The sequence below is a fragment of the Lepidochelys kempii genome, chromosome 1, assembly GCF_965140285.1.
Source record: "Lepidochelys kempii isolate rLepKem1 chromosome 1, rLepKem1.hap1, whole genome shotgun sequence".
In the NCBI taxonomy this organism is placed as follows: Eukaryota; Metazoa; Chordata; order Testudines; family Cheloniidae; genus Lepidochelys; species Lepidochelys kempii.
In genome coordinates, this window is record NC_136380.1 from 352,468,597 (window position 1) to 352,488,612 (window position 20,016).

At 58.2% G+C, this 20,016-nt stretch overlaps 1 protein-coding gene across 2 annotated transcripts in view; it reads right to left on the reverse strand.

The window, feature by feature from the left end:
• The window catches only part of LOC140905542 (C-type lectin), a 45,040-nt gene extending 38,623 nt beyond the window's left edge, over window positions 1-6,417 (reverse strand). For both annotated transcript variants that reach the window (XM_073329040.1, XM_073329037.1), the window contains exon 1: window positions 6,354-6,417. The gene's annotated coding sequence lies outside the window, so the exon portion shown is untranslated. The remainder of the gene's footprint in view (window positions 1-6,353) is intronic.
• Between the last annotated feature and the right edge of the window lie 13,599 nt (window positions 6,418-20,016).

Consider the following 20,016-nt stretch of genomic DNA (forward strand, 5'->3'; position numbering starts at 1 on the left):
CTGAAGATGACACTCAACTCACTGGAGTGTTGGAACCGTGTCCCATGCCTTGTGAGTGCCATTTAGTTGCAGGTGAGTCCCTCACTCAGGACATGCCAAGTACAGTTCTGCTGCCCTTGGTTCACACAACAATGATAACAAGGCTTTATTGCTCCTGCTCCAATAACAAGGAGCTTGGGGATCGCACACCAGCCGAAAGTGACCATTTGGGCAAGCAATCCCATCCTGCTGAGCACCTAGGCAGGGTGGGAGTGCCCATGCAAGGGAGATCAGCTCCTGAAGTCCTTTTCCCCAGCTCACCACTCGATGTCAGGGGAGAGCTCATCCAGACTCAGCTTACACCAGTAACTCTGGAGCCAAGTGCGGTGAGCAGCTGGGCAGAGCGAAGGGGCCCTGGGCAGTGGACCCAGCACAGGGAGACGTCACCAGATCAGAGGCCCTGGCAGGCCAGACTCGGGGGGGGGGGGGGCGGGATAAACCTGATGGGGGGGGCAATGCTGGGGAGAAGGGTCCCAGCACCTGCAGCCTGAGGGCATCTGGGCAGTGCCAGAACAGGTGTCTGACCTGCAGTGTCACCGCAGCGCAGCCAGGGCCTGGAAATGTAGGGAACAGGCTGTGAATCCCAGAGTCCCAGAGACCCTAGTCTGTGGTATCCCCTGGCCCATCAGGCGGGTTTCTGGATCCTTCCACCTTTTCCATTTCCCCCTCATTTTTTTGCAGTTGCTGTTTAATAAGTTGTGTGTGGTTTAAACTCAATGCAGCGATTGCTGGGTCAGGGAAGTGGCTGGTGAGCAGAGATTACCCCTCAGAGGGGACACGCTCGCTCCGTCCTGAGTCTCCCATGGTCAAGTACCCCAGGGAATCTGGGCCCAGCCTTGTCAGGGTGACAAGGACTCTGCCGCATGGGAGAGGGAAGTGGAGTCCTCGAGGGCATAAGAACATAAGAACGGCCAGACTGGGTCAGACCAAAGGTCCATCCAGCCCACTATCCTGTCCTCTGACAGTGGCCAGGGCCAGGTGCCCCAAAGGGAATGAACAGACAGGTGATCATCAAGTGATCCGTCCCCTGTCACCCAATCCCAGCTTCGGGCAAGCAGAGGCTAGGGACACCATTCCTGCCCATCCTGGCTAATAGTCATTGATGGACCTGTCCTCCATGAATCTATCTAGCTCCCTTTTGAACCCCATCATAGTGTTGGCCTTCGCAGCACCCTCTGGCAAGGAGTTCCAGAGGTTGACAGTGTGTTGTGTGAAAAAATACTTTCTTGTGTTTGTTTTAAACCTGCTACCTATTAATTTCATTTGGTGGCCCCTTGTTCTTGTATTATGAGAAGGAGTAAATAACACTTCCTGATTTACTTTCTCTATATCACTCATGATTTTATAGACCTCTATCATATCCCCCCTTAGCCATCTCTTTTCTAAGCTGAAAAGTCCCAGTCTTATTAATCTCTCCTCATACAAAAGCTGTTCCATGCCCCTAATCATTTTTGTTGCCCTTTTCTGAACCTTTTCCACGTCCAGTATATCTTTTTTGAGCTGGGGCGACCACATCTGCACGCAGTGTTCAAGGTGTGGGCGTCCCATGGGTTTCTATAGAGGCAGTGGGACATTGTCCGTCTTATTATCGATCCCTTTCTTGATGATTTCCAACATTCTGTTCGCTTTTTTGACTGCCGCTGCACATTGAGTGGATGATTTCAAAGAGCTATCCACAATGAGGGCAGGCAGGCATCCGGGGTGGGGTCCTTTCACTCTCCAATTCCATCAGGGTAGCACAGAAGCCAGGAAACTTCCCCACGAGAGTGGGACCATTCCCTGGGTACATTTGCCTCAGTTTCCCACCTTGCAGTCTGGCTGTTGGATGGACAAATGTCCCTGAGTGCACACTGCCCCATCCCCTCCACGCCCCATTGGTTTCCCACGACAGGGAAGTCCCACAGTTCAGGGGTGTCTTCGTTGGCTTCACCTCCCGCCCCGGGGGTGCTGCGCAATGGCCCGGCTGCCGCTGCTCACACTGTCGCTGCTGTCTCTGTCCCGACCCCTTTGCCGTGGGCTCGTCGCTGGCTCTGCCCCATTTGCTGTTTCCCGCTTCTGCCTCGAGCTGCGACGCTGAGTTCTGAGGCTCTGCCAATTAGCCCGGCGCTTAGTGCGTTCCCTGGGGAGTGGGGGACCCCCCTGCTGCTGCATTCTGTGTTGTCTTTGATCACGTTGTCTTTAAACAGAGTCCCCAGCCCCGGCAGGAGAGAACACCTGGCCCCACCCCCTCGGGCTCGTCCTGGATTGGGGTCACTCGCCCCGCCCAGCGCGTGAGGGTCGATCAGGCAGGGTGAGTACGGTCCTGCCGCCTTGGATTCGTACAATGAGGATAACAACATTTCACACCCCGCGTCCCAGACTAACCCGGAACAGCCCAGCTGAGCACTGTGGTAAAGCAGGTCTGTCTGCCGAGCACCGAGGCAGCCCAGGCGTGTCAGATACGGTCTGCTCCTGAGGTCTGCTCCCCCAGCTCATCCCCACAGGGCAGAGGGGAGCCCATTCAGATCCCGCTCACATACACAGGGCTGAGTTTGTCCAGCTTGTGCTAAACCATTGGATTCCTTGAAAGGAGCTGTACTGTGCGGGTCCCCTACCTCTGGTACCCCGAACAGGCCTCATGTTTGTGGCTTTGCCAGGAGGCCAGTTAGGTTTTAAAGCTGAAATCGAAGAAACTTGGTTTGCCAGTTTGGTGACTATTCTAGCTGCTATTTGAATGGGATTGAATCAGGAGAGCCCCTTTTCCTGGAGGAAAGACCTGGGGCCAGCACAATAAGGGGACGCTCTGAGAGAGGCTGTATGAAGGCTGGGGGCAGAGGAGGCCCCCGTCAGTCAGGGACAGAGATAAATATGGCAGGGGAGAGGGGAAGGGATGTTCCCCAGGTCACGCAGAGGCCTCCGGCAGAGCTGGGACTGGAACCCTGGAGTCCTGACTCCGTCTTTTCGGTTCTGTATTCCTGCTCTCTCCACAGGCTTTAAAATGCCGGGCGGACGGACCAGTGACTCTGCTATCCACAAAGACACTTCAGCAGGAATCCCGGGGACGCAGACAAAGGCACCGACGCCAGCCTTCTCATCAGAGCTGCTGCCTGCACCGTCTCCTGGTCTTCGTCATCCTCATCCTGAAAACATCCTGACCAGAGTGGGCCTAAAACACCATCCCAAGTGCCACTGGCAACTCCGAACGCCACCTGGGATCAAACCAAACTTGAACAGGAGCAACTCCAGCTCCAGCCCATCTCCACTAACGCTTCTCTTTTACCCCCAAAACAGGACAGAAGGGATGAGCCCCCGGGGGCGGGGGGCGGGGAGCAGGATGAATGGGCCGTGTCTCAGGGGTAGCGATGTTTTCACCAGAAGGCCAGGCCCTCCTCATTCTTAATTCATTCCCTTTCCTGCCCCTGAAGCCCTAGCTCTGGGGTGCTGAGGCTGGAGCCAGGCAACACATGGAAGTGTCCAGGCCAGGATCAGGAACAGGAGGAAGGAGACACACACTGAGCTGAATGCTCCAGGGAAAGTTTATTATCACGTCACTGTGCAGAGATTGCTGAGAAGAACAGAGCAGAGGTGCGACAGAGAGAGAAGGGGGCACAGCAGAGCGGGAGTGACACAGCATAACACAGCGATGCTTTGCCAAAGGGGCTTTGCAGCCAGGGACACAGGACCTGGTCCCCCAGGGCAGCCAGAGGGACCGAAACCCCAGGTGCAGGCAAGCTGCCTCCCCTAGGGTTTGCGCTTACAAATGAAAGAGTGTCTGTGTTCACAGGGATAATCATGCCATTTCTGAAAACCTAGAAAGAAAAACAGAAATGACCCATGGGGTGGGGCAGGGTGGGCCATTTCTGCTTGTACAGTGACCCCAACCCTGCCCCATTCCATGCCCCTCGGAGAAGATCCCAGCTCCTGTGCACAGATTGGGGCAGCCCCATCCTGCTGTAAAACTGATCAATGAAATTGTTTTTAATTGTTCACTTTATTCATATAACTTCATAAGCAAAGTTTATGAATTAAACAACATTCATTCATACCCCAATAACTGGCTAATTGGTTACCCCAATAACTGGCTAATTGAATTTCACTTTCAAGCCAATTGCTTCTTAAATCACTGAAATTTGCACTGCTTCAACATTGTAGCTTCTGCTCACTGTTTGTCATTCCTTTAACTTGCCCCAAACTCCATTTTAAAATGCTCACTCCATTTTTGCAAAACCCTGCTGTAATCTGATTAGTGTAGTTTAGATGTGGGAATGAGGTATGTACGGATGATGGAATCAACCTCCAGCCCCAGCCTGTCCTGATGAAAGAAAGTGTAAACACCCAACGGCTGAAGATGCAGACAACAGCCCTGACAAAGGAAGAGGAGTCCACCCTCAAAAGAAAAGAACAAAGGTACAATTGAAGAAACATCAAAGCCAGGTCCTAGGCTGCAAGTCATGTCTGCAGTTGACAGGGGATCAGTCACACCGGACCCAGAGGCAGAGTGACACAGCAAGACCGATAGACTCTGGATTCAAACTAAAGCCTACAAAAAGGATGGGGGAGATGGAAGACTTTGGAGGGTAACATTCTGCTGCCAACATGGAAGGGCATCGGTGCATGCCCAATAGAGTCCCAGCCCTCCCTTGTGCCCGGCTTTCCTGGCCAGTTAGCCGCCACGAGCCCAAGCTACATTCAGGACTGGTAGCTATTCAGCAGCTGCAGAACATTTGGGGGTGTGTGTGTAAGTAAGTATTAGCTATTAGCTAGTGGTTATAGATCAAATTGTGTTATAATAAACGTGACATCTTGTCTTGTCCCCTGAAACAATCCTGTGTGGTTTTGTCTGCATAACACTGCAAAGAGATGCCGAGGCTCAGCGTGAAAGGGGAGACGCCTGGTCCATGTGCTACTGCTCCTCGTGGGTGCGGGTTTCTGCTGCTGTTTGACTCTAGCCCCGTCCAGTGACTGCGGCCCTGGCTGTGCCCATCTGCTGGCATCAGGCCTGACAGACAGTGAGCCTGTAACTCAAGACCGTATCATGATGCGCCCGTACCAGGGGCTCCGTTAAGGTTACATAGGCAGACTTAGTCTGGCACTTTCCTTGGCTTTGGGTCTTCCATGTTCCTTATATGGGTGCAATTTAGGAATAGTTTATAAAAGTAACAAAGAATTAATGTTTTAGTAAAACGTTAATCAATTATTACAGAGCCCAATGGTCAATTGGCTGCTTGTTACTATAGCGTGTGACTGTCTACCACACCCGGCTTATGGCAAGCCCAGGCCTGTCCCAGTGATAAATGGAATTGGTCTGAGCCCCGACCCTGCCCCTCACTCCCCACACCCACTGGCACTGCAGGCCCCGTGCGGACACAGCACTCAGTGATCAGGGCCAGGCAGGGGATTCATTGTGTATTTCGCTCCTCTCCTGTTCAGAACCTGTCTGCAAAGCGACCCCTCGTTATCCACTAACACTGGCCAGTCCAGAGGTTCTCAAACTTGGGATCCGGACCCCTTATGGGGTTGCAAGGTGGTTACATGGGGGCAGGGAGCTGTCAGCTCTGTGGGGCTGACAGCCCCGAACCCCATTACATTAAATGACCCCTCTCCTTGTGAACGTATAACGGGGGTCACACTGAGAGGCTTGCTGTGCAGAAGGGGTCACCAATACAAAAAGGTTGAAAACCACTGGGCTAGTCACTGCCGCCGTCTGGGCTATTTGGAACTTCTTCCCCTCCCCACTGGCGCCGTGAGCCCTCGGTCACGTATGCTACTGCCACGGGGTCTGCTCCCTGGCTGCAGCTTCTGCGAACGATCCCCTCCCGGTGCCAGTTTCCTTGGGAACCTTCATTCGTGCTCAGTCGGTGGACATTCCGAGATGGTGCAGCACTTTCACAAGCAGCCGGCATGTGTGCAAATGCTTGTGAGTAACACGACCCCGCAAGGGGGCCAAATGCAGCTCGGTGCCCACATCATTGTGTGGATCAGTGTTTGCAGAGCAGGGGTGCAACAGTGACTCAGAGCCATCCCCCTTTAACAGCTCAGCAGAGTCCCCCTCTGGGGCCAGGGTGTGTGTGTACACACACACGTCTCTCTTGCCTGTCACTGGAGCAGAGATGTGAACTGACGCAGGGGATCTGGTAAGTAGGAGTTTTACCAGGTCAGACAAGGGGTTCTCTCCTGACTGCCCTCCCAGCATGGGGCAGGGAAGAGAGAGGAGCAGGGATCGGCACCCCAGAGCGCGCTGCGGACAACTCGGATCAGTATCTCAGGACCTGTGTGGTCACAGAACTGCCAGGGTTCCCCTTGTAAGTGCATGTGGGTCTGATCCACCGACTTACCTGGACTTTCTAACACTACACAGGCCTCGTTTAGGTTCTGATTATCAGGTTGCCCGTTATCCCAAGCACTGAAGCTGACCAGGGATTTATCGGCCCATCTCCAGCTTTGATTCTGCAGAGACAAAGGAGAGCAGAGCCCCTGTAAAACCCAAGATTACACAGCTAGAGACATGTCCCGGAGCCGAGGGGCCAGGGGAAGGGCACGGGCAGAGGCTGCCCAGTGACACTGGAGACATTGATCATTGCTGTGAAATGTCAGCGCTGACAACCAGGGCTACACTTACTGGCAGCTGAAGTTACACCAGGACCAGCCCAAGCCCTCGGAAGCATGAAAATAGCAAGTGAAGGGAGAGTCTCCAGCACCCCCTGCCCCTGCCATCCCCACTTCGCCGAGGGGAGCGCACCCCGACCTGCCCTCAGCTTCCACGTCCATCTCCAACCCAGCCCGACAGGCAACCACGGCAGCGTCATCCCACGCGCTGTCCCGCAGACCCACGCTGCTGACCCGTTCTCTCCCGTGTGCACCGACCAACACGACGACGCTCCCAAAGCCCATCCACAGGAGAGTTACTCTGCTCCCCGCTGCAGAGATCCCGGCGTTAGTTCTGGGGGGCGGGGGCGCTGGATGAAGCTGGGGTTCGCACTGTCAGGGATCAGGGCCTGCAGCAGAATTAGTCACCTGGCAACCCAACCCGCGCAGCCAGCCGGCTGCAGGCCACCGGACTGACTGCACCACCTGCCTGGGCAGGAAGGGCAGCTGGCCGGCTCTTAGCCCAGCAGCTCTCTGGCTGCTCAGTGTGTTCATGCCACGGCCGCGATCCTCCCTGTGCCTGCTGCTCCTCTTCGTGCTCCTGTCCTGCTCCAGCCCTGCTCCATGTCCTGCTCCTGCTTGTTTCCCAGCCTTGCTCCTGCTCAGTCCTGGCCGCCTCAGCTTGCTCCTGGTCCTGGCTTCCTTACCCTGACCTTTCCCTGTTATTAATTCCCCAGGCTTTTGTATGGGGCCATGTCCCTCGGTAGGCAGCTCCTCAGTGGGTGGGCGCAGGGGGAGCTGCCGAGGGGCAGAGGCCGTGCTGACATTGCCCCAGGCTCTGTTAACGCCCCGAGGGGTGGGCCAGGAGGTCTCTGTCTCTGGCATTTGATCACAGTGAGAAGTGAGGAGGCCAAGAGCAGCCGGGCGTGTTTAGCAAGTGGCAGCCTGTCGGCTGCAGGGAGCCTCGTGCAGGGGTCTGCTCCGACGCTGCCCCCGAAGCACCAGCCTCTCCCGTGCCCTGGTCCAGACAGGAGCGGCTGCAGCAGGGAGCGTCTGTGCGGCCCAGCAGTGCTGCCCGCAGAGCTCCCCCGTCTCCCATCGGTACCACCGGTGCATTGCTCTCCGGCTTCCCGCCGGGCAGCAGGGCCAGCCGCACCCACCACGTGCCACCGCCCAGAGCTCTCCGAAACGGCCTGTCCAGCCTCCGCAGCTGGCTGTGTGGATTACATAGAAGATTTGTCCTCATGCAAGTCCCACGTCACACACATGACCATACACAGCATCCCTGCCGGCGTCCTGCCCGAGCCCATGGGGGAGCAGCAGCAGCTGGGCAGGGCCCCAGGGAGAGACACTAATTGATCCTGTCCTGGAAACCAGCCTCTTTGCTGGGCTAGAGACTGGACTGGAGCACCTCCCGCCCCGCTCCCCTCCCCCCGGCACTGGCCTGCAGAGCCCTGACTCGCGACTGGCCTGGCCCAGGGGCCAAACAAGAACCGCGGTTGCCCACTTTGAACTGTAAGCGATTAAGCCTCTGTAGCTAGGGGGTATCTGCCACCTTCCCGTTCCTGCCAGCCCCAGGACCTGCCTTGTCCTGGGCCTGTGTTGGGTGGGTATCGGGCCCCACCGGGGATCCCGCTACAGGCCTGGAGCTGAAGCGCCTCTGGCCAGGGGACCCCCCCATCACTAAGCCCACCCTGAGGACGCATACACCCAGAGTGACAGCACTCCCAGGGCTCGGCTGCCCTGGCATTGTTCGCCCTGCCCGTGTGGCTGCCCCTTTCCACGAGCCCTCGTCTAGACGTCTCGTCCGTGTGGGGCTGGGGCTGACTCTCGTGCCAGGCGTGTACGGTCTGAGCACAACGGGCCGGTGTGGGGGTCCCTGGGCGCTCGTGTAACGAATGTGAATATTAATACCAGCAGTTTATACTCTGCCCTGGGCGCTGGGGATCTATCCGGTGACTGAAAACCCAGACGGTTACAGCCCCTTTTCACCCCGTTCCAATGGAAATCCTGCTCTGGCGGCACCCCCGCCCCAAACAACCACCTCACTGAGCAGAGAAACAGAACCCGGGGCACGGGGGGGCTGCCAGGGGCCCAGCGGGCACCAGGCACTCACCTCCTCAAGATCCAACAGTCCGATCCAGACGGGACTGTTCCTTCTGTGGTACCGCTTGACATAAAGAGCCAACACATTATTTTCTCCAGTACTGTGAATGGAGACGAGATGGGCCCCGTTCCCATGGTGCCGGCACTCAACCTGGGCCAAGAAGAAACAAAACCAGTTACCCCCCAGCCCCACTGCAGGGAGCAGCAGGAGCGAGTCCAGCCCTGTTCTGGGGCCCTGCCTCCCCCGGGCAGCAAGGGCTGTGAGGGGACAGGACCCCCTGTTAGCGCCTCTCCCCACCCCCAGCACCAATAGGAGAAGCCTCCCTCCTCCTGTGAATGTGGATGACAGGAACCACAGTTTCCCCAGCCCCTCCAGAGCACGAGCACAGGGAATTCCCAGCCCCATGGTCACATCCACATGCACCCAGCGCCCCCCCAGCATTACACGGGGCCACAGCCCCCCCATGAGGTCCCGGGCAGTGACTCCCTGGCCACTTGCCAGCCAGCAATGGGGATGGAACCGGAGACCTTCAGCACAGCCCTGCCCCCAGAGCCAAGGGAGCTGCTTTGGTAACACCGAGTAAGGAGCAGCCCCTCTGGAGCCGGGACCCCACTTGGCCCAGGCCATCCCTGGCAGACACAGCACAGGACAGGCGCGTTGGGTCCAGAGGAGATCACGCCCCACCGGGAGCTAAGTTTACATTGCATTCTGCTCCCCAGCCTGGCCAGGGCAGGTTGATCCCTCACAGCCTGTTCCGGGGGCTCTGGCTGGGGCAGTGTGAAATGTGCCAGCCCTGGGCTCCCACGCCTCCCACCAGAGCTGATTCCCCAGCCCAGCCCCGCTCACTGACTCTGATACTGAGCCTAACCCTCCCCATCCTCACAGCCTCCGGCTCCAGCCCAGCACCCCTGAGCCCCGCTGCTTCCACCCCCCGTCGCCGCCTCTCACCTCAGCCTCTATCCAGGTTTTCTCTTGGAAGAAGTATCCATAGCAGTTGCCTTGGAAGAGCAGCCAGCCCTCGGGACAGGTCACATCTCGTGCCCCTGCGGGCAATGGTGGGGAAAGGACACCGCCGTTAAAGGCTGTTTCAGAGGCACAGCCGTGGCTTTCCCATTAGCATAAATAACATTGGGTCCCGTTTGGGGCTGTGTCTGGCGGGCAGAACCCTCCAGGCCCTGGCATTGCAGGAAGAAGCTGGGTTTGCCCAGACCCCACATCGGCAGAACGGGGCCCGTGGAACCCAGTGTCACGGAGTGTGGGGGAGTCCAGGCCCTGCACCCCTCTTCCTGGGATCCACTGAGACTCTCAGCCAGCCAGTAAAACAGAAGGTTTATTGGACAACAGGAACAGCCCCAAACAGAGCTTGTGGGTACAACCAGGACCCCTCAATCACGTCCTTCTGGGGGAGCAGGGAGCTTAGACCCCAGCCCTGGGGTTCCCTGTGTTCCTCTCCCCAGCCCCAAACTGAAAACTAAACCCACCCAGCAGGTTCCCTGCTGCAGCCTCTGTTCACATTCCTGGGCGGAGGTGTCACCTCCCCCTCCCCCTCCTGGCTCAGGTGACAGGCTCTCAGGTCTCCCATCCCCAGGGCACATTCCCAGGTCAACACTCCCCCCTCCCTGCTGAGTCACATCGTCACATCTCTCCCCCCTTCGAGACTGAACTGAGCGGGGTCACGCTGACCAGTGACCTGGGGAAGTTCGGGGCCCCCTCTCCGGGACAGCGCATCCGCTATCAGGTTGGCACTTCCCTTCACGTGGACCACGTCCATGTCGTAATCCTGCAGGAGCAGGCTCCATCTCAGGAGCTTGGCGTTGGCTCCTTTCATCTGGTGCAGCCAGGTCAGGGGAGAGTGGTCGGTGTAGACAGTGAAGTGTCGCCCGAAGAGATAGGGCTCTAGTTTCTTGAGGGCCCACACCATGGCCAGGCACTCCTTCTCGATGGCCGCGTAGTGTTGCTCCCGGGGTAGCAACTTCTTGCTCAGGTACACGATGGGGTGTCTCTCCCCCTTTTCACCCTCCTGCATTAAGACCGCCCCCAGTCCTGTGTCTGAGGCGTCGGTGAACACCACAAAGGGCTTGTCAAAGTCTGGGTTTGCCAGAACTGGGCCACTGACCAGAGCCTCCTTCAGCGCCCGGAAAGCCTCCTGGCACTGCTCGGTCCAGACCACCTTGTCTGGCTTCCCCTTCTTGCATAGCTCCGTGATGGGGGTGGCGATGGCGCTAAAGTGGGGCACAAATCTTCGGTAGTATCCTGCCATCCCAATACAGGCTTGGACCTGCTTTTTGGTGTGGGGAGCGGGCCAGTCTCTGATCACCTCCACCTTGGCTGGTTCCGGCTTTAGGCGGCCGCTTCCCACCCGATGGCCCAGGTAAGATACTTCCGCCATCCCCACCTTGCACTTCTCCGCTTTTACAGTCAGCCCAGCCCCCTGGAGTCGGTCCAGCACTTGTCTAACCTGGGACACGTGGTCCTCCCAGGTCTGGCTAAAGACACAGATGTCATCAATATACGCCACGGCAAAACTCTCCATCCCCCTCAGGAGCTGGTCCACTAGGCGCTGGAAGGTGGCCGGCGCTCCCTTGAGGCCGAAAGGCAGGGTCAGGAACTCATAGAGCCCCAGAGGGGTGATAAAGGCCGATTTCAGCCGGGCATCTGCATCCAGCGGCACTTGCCAGTAGCCCTTTGTAAGGTCCATGGTGGTGAGGTACCGAGCTCCTCCCAGCTTGTCTAGGAGCTCGTCCGGCCTGGGCATGGGGTAGGCATCAGATACAGTGATGGCATTGAGCTTCCGATAGTCCACACAGAACCGGACCGACCCGTCCTTTTTGGGGACCAGCACCACCGGCGAGGCCCAAGGGCTGGCAGATGGCTGGATCACCCCCAAAGCCAGCATGTCCCGGACCTCTCTTTCCAGGTCCTGAGCAGTTTTCCCTGTGACTCGGAAGGGGGAGCATCTTATCGGCGGGTGTGACCCTGTCTGCACCCGGTGGACAGTCAGATTAGTGCGTCCAGGCTGGTTGGAAAACAGCTGTCGGTACGGATGCAGCACCCCCCTGACCTCAGCTTGCTGGGCAGGGGTTAGCTGATCCGAGAGGGGAATTGTTTCCAGGGGGAAACCAGCTCTGGTCCCAGGGAATAGATCTACTAAAGGGTCATCTCCCTGCTCTTCCCACTGTCCACACACGGCCAACACCACATTCCCCCTGGCATAATATGGCTTCATCATATTCACATGGTACACCCGGCGGTGGTGCGCCCGGTTTGACAGCTCCACCACATAGTTTACCTCATTGAGCTGCTTGACGACCTTGAAAGGGCCCTCCCAGGCGGCCTGTAGTTTGTTCTTTCTCACGGGGATGAGAACCATCACCTGATCCCCGGTGGCGTAGGCACGGGCCCGTGCCGTGCGGTCATACCAGACCTTCTGCTTCTTCTGGGCTCTGGCCAGATTCTCCCTGGCCAGGCCCATGAGTTCAGCCAGTCTCTCTCGGAAGATCAGGACATACTCCACCACTGACTCTCCATCGGGAGTGGCCTTCCCCTCCCATTCGTCTCTCATCAGGTCCAGGGGGCCCCTCACCCTCCTGCCATATAACAGTTCGAAAGGCGAAAATCCGGTAGACTCCTGGGGCACCTCCCTGTATGCGAACAGCAGGTGAGGCAAGTACTTGTCCCAGTCCTGCGGGTGCTGGTTCATAAAGGTTTTCAGCATCATCTTTAGCGTCCCGTTAAACCTCTCCCCCAGCCCATTGGACTGGGGGTGATACGCTGAGGCCCAGTCGTGCCGGACCCCACATTTCTCCCACAAGCACCGGAGCAGGGCCGACATGAAGTTGGAGCCTTGGTCTGTCAAGACTTCCTTGGGGAACCCCACTCGGCTGAAAATGGTCAGGAGCGCATCGGCCACGGTGTCTGCTTCAATGGAAGCTAAGGGCACTGCCTCGGGGTAGCGGGTGGCAAAATCTACCACCACCAGAATGTATTTCTTCCCCGACCGGGTCGTCTTGCTGAGAGGCCCCACGATGTCCATGGCCACCTTCTGGAAAGGCTCCTCTATGATGGGCAAAGGTCTCAAAGCCGCTTTCCCCTTGTCCCGGGCCTTCCCCACCCTCTGACAGGGGTCACAGGATCGGCAATACTGCCGGACCGTGGTAAAGACCCCGGGCCAGTAAAAGTTCTGTAGCAACCTCTGCCGGGTGCGCCGGATTCCCTGGTGCCCTGCGAGGGGGATGTCATGGGCCAGGTGCAGGAGCCTGCGGCGATACTTCTGGGGGACCACCAGCTGCCTCCTGATCCCACAGGACTCTACTTCCCTTGTGGGAGCCCATTCTCGGTACAGGAACCCCTTCTCCCACAGGAACCTCTCCTGGCAGCCTCTCCTCATGGTCCGTACCACCCTGAGGTCGGCCAGGTCCCTGAGCTTCCGCAAGGAGGGGTCTTTCCTCAACTCGGCCTGGAACTCAGCAGCTGGGGCAGGGACGGGGCCCGGTTCCCTCTCGCTGGCCAGGTCTGAGGCCTCCGCCTCTCTAAGCCGTGCCCCTCGGCCCTCCCTCCCCACCAGGGTAGGGTCCTGCGCCTCCGGTGTGATACCCTCCCCGAGGTCAGGGCGCAGTGCCCCTCGCCGGCTCTGGCTACGCGTCACAACCAGGGCGGCCTGGGGCTTGCTTGGCCAGTCCTCTAGGTCTCCCCCCATCAAAACTTCAGTGGGCAAATGGTGGTGTACCCCCACATCCTTGGGGCCCTCCTTGGCCCCCCATTTCAGGTGTACCCTTGCCACGGGCACCTTAAATGGGGTCCCGCCCACCCCTGTCAGGGTCAGATAGGTGTTGGGCACCACCCGATCTGGGGCCACCACCTCGGGCCGGGCCAGCGTCACCTCCGCGCCCGTATCCCAGTATCCATTGACCTTCCTCCCATCCACCTCCAGGGGAACAAGGCACTCTCTCCGGAGGGACAGCCCCGCGCCCACCCTGTAAACTGAGCACCCTGAGTCCAGAGCCTCCAGCCCTCTGGTGGAGCTGGCCTGGGGTACTCTTCCCTCCGGGGCAGGTGGTAAACTGGTAGGCCCCCTTTCCTGGGTCGTCTGCCCCTCGTCCAGCTGGGTCCCTACCCAGTTAACCCTGGGTAGGTTGGGTCTGCTCAGTCTGTCCCTGAGCCCGGGGCACTGGGACCGTACGTGGCCTCTCTGGCCACAGTGATAGCAGCTCAGGTCACGTTGGTCCCCTCGAGCAGGTCGGAGGGGCCCGACGCCAGGCGTTCCCCTTGGGAGGGGGTTCTCCCTATTTCCCCGCTGGGAGGCCCCCTGGTGACTCTCTCTCTGCATCGGGGGGGGCCTGTTCTTTTGGGGCTCCTCCCGGCTACCCCCTGACCGACTGTTCACAAACTCGTCGGCCAGCTGCCCTGCGTGCTGGGGGTTCTCGAGCTTTTTGTCCACCAGCCACAGCCTCAGGTCGGAAGGGCACTGTTCATACAGCTGCTCCAGTACGATTAGGTCCAGCAGGTCCTCTTTAGCTCGGGCCCCAGCTGTCCACTTGCGGGCATACCCCTGCATCCGGTTGGCCAGTTGTAGGTAGGTGACCTCAGGCGTTTTACGCTGACTCCGGAACCTTCTCCGGTACATCTCGGGGGTCAGCCCAAACTCACGGAGCAGGGCCTGTTTGAACAGTTCGTAGTCCCCTGCCTCCGCCCCTGTCATTCGGCTGTACACCTCCACGGCTTTGGGGTCCAGTAAGGGGGTGAGGAACTGGAGCCTGTCTGCAGGGTCAACCCTGTGCAGCTCACAGGCATTCTCAAAGGCCGTCAGGAAGCTATCTATGTCCTCCCCCTCCTTCCGCTGGGCCAGGAAGCACTTATCAAAGTTCCTTGCCGTCTTGGGTCCCCCCTCACTCACCGCAGCCGGGGTCCCACTGCTCCTCAGCCTGGCCAGCTCCAGTTCATGCTGTCTTTGTTTCTCCTTCTCCTGACGCTCCCTCTCCTTCTCCTGACGCTCCCTCTCCTTCTCCTGACGCTCCCTCTCCTTCTCCTCCTGCTCATGTTGACGTTGTTTCTCCTTCTCCTCCTGCTCATGTTGACGTTGTTTCTCCTTCTCCTCCTGCTCATGTTGACGTTGTTTCTCCTCATGTTGACGTTGTTTTTCATGATCCTCCAGCTCCCTCATTTTCATCTCCCTCTCCCATTCCAGCCGCCTCCGCTCCAGGGATGGGGAGCTCCGCTGGGAGGATCCCCTGCTGGGTGCCGGGGTCAGGGTGCCCTCGGTATTCGCTGGGCTTCCCCCAACCCCTCCCCCGGACATAGGTAGGAAGGGTCTCGGGATGTCCTCAGCAGCAGTCTGACCCCTCCCAGCCCGGTCAGGCCCCAGGGCCCACGCTGCGTCCCCCGGGCAGCTTCCCTCAGGGACAGGGATCGGGTCATCCAAGCGATCCCTCTCCTCCAGCTGGGCAATCAGCTGTTCCTTGGTGGACCTCCCGATGCGCAGCCCCCTCTGCCTGCACAGCTCCACCAGGTCGCTCTTCAGGCGTTTAGCGTACATCTCCCTGCTGGCCACTCGCAGGCCGGGCAGCTTCCCACGGTTTCCAGGAAAAGCCCCTCGTGTGCCCGTCCTTCTTGAGGTCACCGACTCTTTGCCAGGGTCGAGCTGCAGACTCCTCCGCCCCTGGGACCGCTCGCTGCAATCCCCTGGGGGACCCTGTTACTGCAAAAGTCTTTCTCTCTGGTCACACATTCCCAGGGGTTAACCGCCCCCCGAAACCGTCTCTCTCTGAATCTTCAGCACGCCTGGTCCCCGTCAATTCCCCTTCGTTTTACTGCTCCCCAGTCACTTACTGCCGGAAGCGCCGTTCACGGGGTGCAGTACATCCCACCGCTGCCACCAGTTGTCACGGAGTGTGGGGGAGTCCAGGCCCTGCACCCCTCTTCCTGGGATCCACTGAGACTCTCAGCCAGCCAGTAAAACAGAAGGTTTATTGGACAACAGGAACAGCCCCAAACAGAGCTTGTGGGTACAACCAGGACCCCTCAATCACGTCCTTCTGGGGGAGCAGGGAGCTTAGACCCCAGCCCTGGGGTTCCCTGTGTTCCTCTCCCCAGCCCCAAACTGAAAACTAAACCCACCCAGCAGGTTCCCTGCTGCAGCCTCTGTTCACATTCCTGGGCGGAGGTGTCACCTCCCCCTCCCCCTCCTGGCTCAGGTGACAGGCTCTCAGGTCTCCCATCCCCAGGGCACATTCCCAGGTCAACACTCCCCCCTCCCTGCTGAGTCACATCGTCACACCCAGCCCTGAGCAGGGATCCCAGCAGGGCAGGGCCTCTGGGTTTGAATGGGGCGTGGGCTCCTTTCCCCCTGCTCCCTGGGGGGAGGAAGGAGCCAGTGCATTGGTGGGGTGGCTGATAGACCGTCCCCTGCCCCAGGGAGCCCCATGGACTCCCAGCCCTGGGAAGCAGGGGAATATGGAGCTGCCAGCCACAGTGGCCCCAGTTCAGCTGAAGCCCTCAGGCAGAGGGAATTCCTTCCAGCCTGAGTTTGTCCCCCTCTCTCCTTGAGCCATGAGGAGAGTGGGACCAGGGAATCTGGCGGGGGCGGGGGGGGGGAGAAATGGGGTTAGCACAGACTGGGACTAGAGAAGAAATTGGGAGCAAGGGCCCAGTTCTGGATGGAAGGATCTAGGGGGTAGGAAGAGGGAAGGGGAGAGAGGTGCCCAGGGAGATGGGGCATGAAGAGGGGGGATAGCAGGGATCTGTGGGGCTGGGACGGAGGGGAGGGGGAACACTGTGCAGGCACTGCCCTTCTCAGGGCTGGGGGCACAGAAGGATGGGGCAGAACCGTATCCCAGCAGAGGGAGGGATGGGACAGTCTAGAGGAGAAAGGCACGGTGTGCAGGGAATGGGGCAGCCCAGCTGGGATCAGATGGGGGAGAAGCCAGGGCGGGAGCAGAGCCATGACCAGCCCTTGGAAAGGGACCCCGTGGGGACACATCCAGCCAGTGGCAGGGGACCACGGGAGGGCAGGGTGGGAGCCTGTAGCTGACGGGGGCTAAGCACCTGTTGCCCAGGGACTGGCCCCACCCAGTCCTCATGGGAAGAGCCAACCCTGGGGGGCATTTCATCCACCTTCTCTCACTCGCTCCCTGGGGAGGGGCCGCAGGGCCTGGGCTTCCCCCTGGGGAGTGACCCCCAGCAGCAGGAGAGGAGCAGAGGCTCTGGGAGCGACAAGGAAAATGAATTTATTTCCAGAGGGGCCGGGCAGGGACTCACCTGCCAGCGAGGGGCTAAAGATCAGGCAGCCAAGGAGGCAGAGGCTGAAGTAGGCGACTGGCCCCATCTTCTCGTTTCCCCTGGGGGAAAAATACACCAGGGAGATGGGCCACAAGAGCCTGAGACACCCTGGGAGTGACCCCACCCCACCATGGGGCATTTCCCAGGGGGAAGCGCTCCAGAGCTGGGCTGTTTGCTAAGGGGACTGGCTGGGCCGGAAGGGTCCTGAGGGATCCCAGCCCTCAGCCCCAGGGATCCAGGCTCACAGCCCCCCATGGGGCAGGGGAGCTGTGTGGGGCCCGTCTCCCTAGGCTGGTTCCCATGGGCCCATCAGCCTGCGGCTCTCCCTGCCCCTCCTCTCCAGCCACGCAGGGCAAGACAAGGCAGGGCAGGGCAGAGGCGTGGGGAGCAGAGCCCCAGGGAGAGGATGCTCAGCACCAACCCAGGGGGACAGGGTGCGGGGGCTGCGCTGTGGGGGAAGGGGTGGGGCAGAGACGGCCCCAGGGACTCACCCAGGGCAAGTCCGGCCATGAGGCCCCATCACGGGGCTCGGCTGCCACCCAGTGAGGAGGAAGGAGGGACGGGAGGGGCAGGGACTCACCTGTCTGTCTGGGTGGCGGGTCTGGAGCGATGAGGATCGGAGCTCAGCCTGTACAGGGTGCTCTCTCCCAGGGGTATTTATAGACCTACTGGGGGTGCGGTGTGGGGGAGAGGGGGGGGGCAGGATGCTGAACATGCAAATCAGCCCAGCTGGCAAATACAAGGATCCCAACCCAAAGCAAACAGAGACGCTGTGACCCGCCCTTCAGCTGAACTGGGACCATCAGGAAGCCTTTGTTAGGGTGAGATCAAAGGCAGAGGCTTTGGGTAACGGGCCCATCCTGGGCCTCTGCAGGAACCTGAGTCCTTCTTCCCCCCACATCGCTGCCGTCTCCCTCGACCAGGCTGCAGCCGGTTCTTTCCCATCCCGGGGGTTCAGGGAGGATCAGCCCGGGGCTCTGTAGCCCAGTCTCCTGTCTCCGGCCATGGCCAGGACCAGCTGCCTCATGGGACGGGGCAAGAATCCCAGCAGTGGCAGCGAGGAGATAACCTGCTTTGGTGAAGACGCTGCCTGACCCCCAATGCTCGGCAGGAGGGTTTATAGCCCAGCCTGAGCTCTGGGATAGTTTTATCCTCACTGTTAGAGCTCTGCATGTTCTTGTTATCCAGGTAAATCCAGCTATTGACCTCAATAATATACTGTGGCAGTGAGTTCCACAGTCTAATCACAAGATGCTTGTGAAAAGTATTAACTTTCTAGTGCCTTTCAGTATTCAACAATCCCTGTGTTCTTATGCTAGGAGATAGGCTGAACTGACATGCCTGATCTCCCTTCCCTAGAGCAGTCATTATTCTCTATATCTTTAGCAAAAAAAAACAGGAGTACTTGTGGCACCTTAGAAACTAACAAATTTATTAGAGCAACTTCCACCTTCTCTGCATGTATGTATATATATCTTACTGTCTGTTCTGTTCTATGCATCTGATGAAGTGGGCTGTAACCCACGAAAGCTTATGCTCGAATCAATTTGTTAGTCTCTAAGGTGCCACAAGTACTCCTGTTCTTTTTGCAGATGCAGACTGACACGGCTGCTACTCTGAAATATATCTTTAGCGTGTCCCCTGTCCTGCATCACCTCTGTAAGGTAACCATCCCAATCTGTCAGTCTCTCTCCATGTGGGCATCATTCCACCCCGGAGCTGACCCAGACTGCACACAGCATCCCGACAAGGCCACACCATTGATTTATGTAACAGCACTGTAATAGGAGACTACACAAAAATGAGGAAATTAAAAAGGTACAGCGACAAAGTGAAATCCCGGCAAGCTGCATGGAAAGACACCATAATAGAGGCTCGACTTAAATGCACACCCCAAATTTAAAAACATAGTAAGAGAACCAAAAAAGTGCCATCACAGCTAAACAACAAAGTAAAAGAAGCCGTGAGAGGCAAAAAGGCATCCTTGGAAAAGTAGAACTTAAATCCTAGTGAGGAAAATGGAAAGGAGCATAAACGCTGGCAAACGAAGTGTAAAAATGTAATTAGGAAGGCCAAAAAAGAATGTGAAGAGCAGCTGGCCAAACATTCAAAAAGTAACAATATTTTTTTTAAAGTACATCAGCAGCAGGAAGCTGCTAAACAACCTGTGGGGCCCCTGGACGATCGAGACGCTAAAGGAGCCCTCAAGGACAGTAAGGCCTTTGCGGAGAAACTAAATGAATTCAGTGCGTCGGCCTTCATGGCTGAGGGTGTGAGGAAGATTCCCAAACTTGAACTATGCTTTTTAGGAGACAAATCTGAGGAACTGTCCCTGTCACGGAGTCCCCGGGCGATGCTCTGGAGCTGCTCCCCATAAAGCCAGGCAGGACTCTGGGGAAGTCTCCTCTCGGGGAGCAGCCTGTCTGCAGGACACACAGCTCACCCAGCTTCCACCTTCCTGGGTCTGACCTCGGAGCATTCAGCATCCTCTGCCCCTCCGTGCGCTTCCCACAGTGAGTCCGCCCAGGCAGGGTCCTGGGGAAGCCAGAGGGTCCTGCACCCCAACTTCGCAGTCAGACGTGACTCTCAGCCAGCCAGTAAAACAGAAGGTTTATTAGACGACAGGAACATGGTCTAACACAGAGCTTGTAGGTGCAGAGAACGGGACCCCTCAGCTGGGTCCATTTTGGGGGGCAGTGAGCCAGACAACCACATCTGCACTTCACTCCATGTCCCCAGCCAGCCCCAAACTGAAACTCTCTCCAGCCCCTCCTCCTCTGGGCTTTGTCCCTTTCCCAGGCCAGGAGGGCACCTGATTCCTTTGTTCTCCAACCCTTTAGCTCTCACTTTGCAGGAGGGAAGGGCCAGGCCATCAGGTGCCAGGAAACAGGGTGTCGGCCATTCTTTGTGTCCAGACCCCTGCACACACCTGCCCTCTAGGGCTCTGCAACGATCATACACCCTTACCCCACCACCTAGATACTTAAGAACTGCATAGGGAAACTGAGGCACCCCCACACTATTCAGAGGAA